Source organism: Notamacropus eugenii, chromosome 3 (assembly GCF_028372415.1).
Source record: "Notamacropus eugenii isolate mMacEug1 chromosome 3, mMacEug1.pri_v2, whole genome shotgun sequence".
Classification (NCBI taxonomy): domain Eukaryota; kingdom Metazoa; phylum Chordata; class Mammalia; order Diprotodontia; family Macropodidae; genus Notamacropus; species Notamacropus eugenii.
Window position 1 is genome coordinate 54,243,623 of NC_092874.1, and position 6,000 is coordinate 54,249,622.

The window sequence follows — 6,000 nt, forward strand, 5'->3', positions numbered from 1 at the left end:
TAACTGGATGCTTCTAATTCAAACATATTAGCAATTTACACTCTTACATACAAGCCATAGGAGTCTTTTCACAGCAGATAAATAGCCAATAGACTGTCTGAACTCCAATAAATGAAGATTATTCAAACCTGGAACACTAATTGTAGGATGTTGAGGGTTTTAAATATTGTGACTCAAATATTTAAGTCCCAAGGCCTTTAAAAATAAAAGAAGGAAAAATAGAGTGGCTATTTTATTTGAAAAATACTCTGTTCTCTATTGAAATATACAATTTTTAACAATGTTGTTGCTACAAAGCTCGGAAATAAACTCATTTAGGCACATTATTTAATGTCTCAGTCCCCCCCCCCCCCCCCCAGACAACTCTTTGGGTCTGTAACCTACAAATAAGTTGTCCAATTGCACTGGGAAAAGCCATACTGAGAATATTCCACAGAGATGAGATCACAATTCTGGGAAGCCACACACAACAATGTGAATATGTTACAGGTTTAGGACTAGAGGGGAACTTAGAAGTTATTAGTCCAGTGCTTCATTTTTCAGAAAAAGAAAAGTCACAAATTCAGGATTTGAATCCAGAACCTTTGGGTCCAAACCCAACACTGTAATGGGCTGCCTCCCACATTAAGATATTAGGAGTTATTAAAATCAAGAAATTACTAAATACTTATGCAAGTTCTAAGGGTTAGGAAACAGTGCAAAACTATGTGAAAATATGTATATATTATAAATAAATATGTGTATGTGTGTATATGTGTGGAGAGACAGAGAGAGGTTTAAAGATATAGCATTGGTCCTTACTTGATTAACCACTATTCTGCCATTTGGGGAATCCAAGGGAACAGAGAATATTGTTCCTAGGTCTATTTTACAGGCATAGGCAATAATGAGAGCCTAAGATTAAACAGTCCTCACCTAGAACAATTAGGAAGATTAATTATGTCACAACTTCTCAATAGTATGTCAAGGATACAGTCCCTTTTCATTAATCAAAAATAATTCCAAATTAGGAAGCTAAATTATTTTTAAAGATTAGTTATACTGTCCCTAAAAGAAAGTGTTGATTAACGTAATCAAAAGCCTTTTTTAAATTCAAATATATAATCCTATTGTTCTGTATTTGGTCCAAAAAACTGAAGTCTTTGAAAGCTTCCACAGCATTCATGTTCCTTCGTTCAATTAAACTTATATCCTGAATATATTCCGATTTTTCTCCATAGACAAAGTCATCTACCTTATAACCCTTCAATAAATGAATGCAGTTATTAAATCAGTCCTTGGCCAATTTTCTTGATAGCTGAATAGCCTTTACTACTTTAAACTATTTTTGTACCATCTATCATTTTTAATCCTGACAGGGATCTATCGTTTCCCAACTTCACCTGAAAATACTTCTATCTTTCTGTGGATCTGATATCCCATTTGAAATGTATATCCCCTCTGATAGTGTGATCAATCAATCCGCAATCGTATATTAAGCTCCTATTGTGAACCTGATGCTGTGCTAGGTGCTAGATATACAAATATAAAGAATTAGAGTGATCCCGTGATCTCAGTGTTTACATTATGATAGGGGATACAAGTGCATATGTCTTTATATACACAATACATAGTAGAAGAATAAATTCAAAGTACCTGTATAAAAGGTATTTAGGAAAAGAGAGCCCTAGTAGCTGGAAGGAGGGATTAGGAAAGGCTTCCTCCAGAAGATGATTTTTCTCCAGTTATGTCTTGAAGGAAGAGATTTCATGATGTGGAGATGAGGAGACTGTATATTTTAAAATGTCCTATACCTTCAGTCAGAATGTAAGTCTATATTACAGGTAGCAGACATGTCATACTCCTTTTCATTCCCATGACAAAGCACGATGTGGTATGCTATCTTTCATTTCTTATGTTGTGACAAATGAAAAATCTGAGAGATGTAATTTCTGAGTAATTGATAATCTATTAATTATTACTAGCAAATAATTAGTAAAAAGAGGTCAGTGGCATTTTCAAAAGTTAAAGAGGAACCTTGGGGGTAGCTGAATGTTTAAATACCTTTAAAGAGTGGGTGTTCCAGATAAACAGAAATCAATTCTGGTTGGTTAACAAGTAATGAGTGAATAAATATTATAATTGAAGGTAGGGTTATTCTAATGAGGCTTTGATTATGTCAGTCTCCTACAAAGAGACTCATCTCTACCCAGAACATCCCCACTTCAGGCCAGAAAAAGAGTCTATTTTCCACCCAGCCTTACCCAAATAGAGCCATGGTGGGGTCATTTAAGAATTACACCTAGACAAGATGCTCTTTACCCTTTAATCAGAACTAAACTTTTCCAGTTGGATGGGGTCACACCCAAGATTGAACTCAATCTCATCATCAGCCCTGGCCCTCAGAGACTGCCTTGACCTAGTAACTAAAAGGAAATAGGGAAAAAAGCCTGGGTTCCCCCCATTTTAGTAAGGGGTTATTAATAATTTCCCTCAATGTATTTGTTGAAGATGGCTAATAATAACTCACATTTCTAGAGTCTTTTAAAGTTTACAAAACAGCATTATAAAACTCCTTTGAATTCATGAGGCCAAATTTCCTTGCTTCATTTTCACAAATAAGGAAACTAAAGCTCAGAGATGTCTTTCTCTTATGACTTTCCCATAGTTATAGTCACACAGCTATCATCAAGGCAAGATTCAAACACAAGACTCTCCTAGCTCTAAGTGTGTCTTTCTCCTACTATACAATGCTACCTCACCAATGATGACACTTCAATCAACAGGTGCCTATGAAGTGCCTACTACGTGTGAGGTACTTAGTTGTATGTAGTTGCTGCTAATGGTACACACATGAATTCCTTGACACATGCCTTACAGGTTTGCCTTACTGAATAGCTTGCTGAGTCTCCTCCAACCTTAACCTTTTTTACCCACAAAATGTCTAATATCAGCTCTGACTATGCAAATATGCTTTATAAAGTTGTACCATGTGATCCATGTAAAGTATTTTTATTATACTCAAAGAACCTAAAGTATTTCTGTGAAGCCTCTGAATATGACCAAATGAATCATTCTAATGCACAAAATTGCCATAAACTCATTTTGGCCAGCAATTTGACCAACATTTAAGCATTTTTCCTCTCTTTGCCAGGTTCTATTTCAGACTGAAACTGGCATAACAATGATTCTGTCTGGTTTAGAACCAGCTGCTTTAGGTTACGTGTACTGTTGTGCACTAAAATCTGGGTTATCTGATAGAGGTCTGGATCCAAGCTGTGACTTTTGGTGTCATTGAAATGTATTCACAGAATTACAGAATTGGATGAGATTCTGTTGTGTGCCACAATTGGAATGCCAGAAGGAAAATGTGAACCAGTCTCTCATCCCCAAGGGTGGAGTACTATCCCATTTCCAGATTGTAAGAGTTGGCACTGCTCCTCTGAGGCTGATCATTTGGGTCTGGTTATAGGGAGACACCAAACCTTACCTATATTCTTGGGGTAATAAAGATCCTTTGGAAGAGAGTCAACCTAATTTCCTTGTATTGAAAAGACCCTATGATCTTCACCTGGACATTATTTAATCTGGCCAGTCTCAGATGTGAGATACTATCCAAGATAAGTATATGTTTATAAATACACTGATGATAGAGTGTAGGACTTAGAATCAGATCTAGGTTCTGGGTTCCTCAGACACTAACTGGGCAATCATGGCCAAATACTTCCATCTCCTCATCTGTAAAATGATGAAAAATGTTTTGTCAGCCTTTTGGCACTATGGAAATGTGAGCCTATTATTATCGTCAATATCACAGTGATCTCCTCTTGGACATCATCTCATCTGACCAGTCTTGGACTATTGGTGCCATGCCCATAAGGCACCACCTTTGGAATTTCTCCTGTCTGGTCATATACTACACTTGAAGCTGACAGCATCAGTTGTCTCTGGAAGTCTCTTCAAGACATACTGGACCTATGTGCCTGGAACCATATTAGGTGCTAGGTATACAAATATAAAGAAGCAAGTAGTGATAGTAATAGCAGTAGTATATAACAATTAATAATTGTTATAATAGTAGTAGTAATTATTGTAAGAGTAGAAGTAATTGTAATAGTAGTTGTAACAATTATAATGGTAGTGGTAGTACCAGCAGTTGTGGTAGTAACGGTGATAGTAATAATAGCAGTCCTAATAGCAGTTGTAGCAGTAGTAGTTGTAGTAATAGTAGTAGTGTAGTCATTCAATCAGCAGTCTTTTTTTAAGCTTCTTCTGTGTGCCTGGTACTATATTAGGTGCTAGATATACAAATATAAAGAACTAGAGTATTTCCTTGATCTCAGTTTACATTATAATAGTAGTAGCAGTAATAGCACTAGTAGTAGGGCAAGTGCAAATCCAGGGCCATGCTATAACCAGCTTCTAGCTTGCTCTAAGAGATTATTACATTTTCAGTGTGAGCATTTATACCTCAGAAATAGCCAAATGCTACAAGTCAGGGCGTGGTTGTTTTGTTGATTGTCTAGACTTAAAGTGATAGAGGAAATGTTAATAATGCAAATTAAATTTAAACGTGTCTGGGGTTCATTCCCTCCTACCCACTAGAGCCAGATACTAAATATTTCCCTAAAGGTACCAGAATCCCTGAATGTAGCAGAGCTCTTCTAGCGTTTGTAGAAGGAGAAAGAACCCAGAAGGAGCCTTCTTACCTCCACCTCATGGTTTCTTCTTCTGATCATTCCATTTGACTTGGAACCTCCAATTTTAAGGAGGCACCCTGAGCAACCATGTTCATTTCCTCACTTCTCTCTGGGATCCTCTCTGGACCCTCTGGACTTCTCCACTAGAGAGGGAAGGTATCCTCCCTGGTACCGTTTCATCTCCCCTTCCCCATACCCAATCTTTTTTAGCTCCTTTTATGCACTATCTTTCTTCTTGTTTGTGGGGTACCTAGTCATTATCATTATGTAAAGTGTGCAAAGCCTTCTTTATGTGACTTGAAGGAACCTGAGAAGGCAACTAGTCTAGCCCCTACATAGCCCCTGCATAGATAAGGACTTTGAGAGCAAGGGAGTGTAAGTGACTGGTTCAAGGTCACACACCTCATCAGTGCCAGAGGTAGGTTTTGAACCCAGCCTCCCTCCCTCAAGCATTTATACTATTTCTACTAACCCTTTTTTACTATATGTTAGAGCATCTTGGAATAAATAGACAGCAATGTAAAATTACATTTATGCCTTTGGTTGTAAAAAAAATTATCCGTGGTTTTAAGTTCTTTAGCAATATCCTAAGAAGTAAAAGGACACAGTGCCATCCAGGTCTCAGTTTACCATCTGTAAAGTGAAAGGCTTGGATTAAGATGACCTTTACTTCCAGTTTTAAATCTGTGATCTTGTGACATGATGATATTGCCCCATGAAATTAATGCAAGTGTGTTGAAACTGACCTAAAGGTTGAAGTACCAACTGATGCTGAAATAATAGGATGCTTTGAATGCCACAGAAGTCAAATACTCAAGATGGTGCTGATAAGGGTATTTTTAAGGGCAAGAAAAGTTAGGAAAAGCCTTCTTTGAACATCACCTCAATAATGAATTTTGCAAACAGGCATCTAAGGTCATGCTGCTGCACATTCTGCACTCCACTCTTATGAGAAAGAGATAAATAACAAAAATAAAATGTACATTGGGGATTTATTGGAGAAATAGGTGCAGAGGTCAGTGCAGATTCAGCCCAATGTCCCAAATTGCCTACATCTACCGCTCAGTAAAACCACTGGGGTTTAAAATTATGACCCTGAATCATCATGAAAGGATTGAATTATGTTCCAAATGTTGTTTAAATCATTCACACAAAGCCCAGGAGGCCCCCCCATGCCATTGGTAGACCCCACAGCTTTGCCATGATACTACCCTGCCTCACAGTCCTCTCTTAAAAAATCACACTCATAGTTGGAAGGGGTCTCAGAGGCCATCTAATTTAATCTGTGTGTGTGTGTGTGTGTGTGTGTTCATGTTCATGT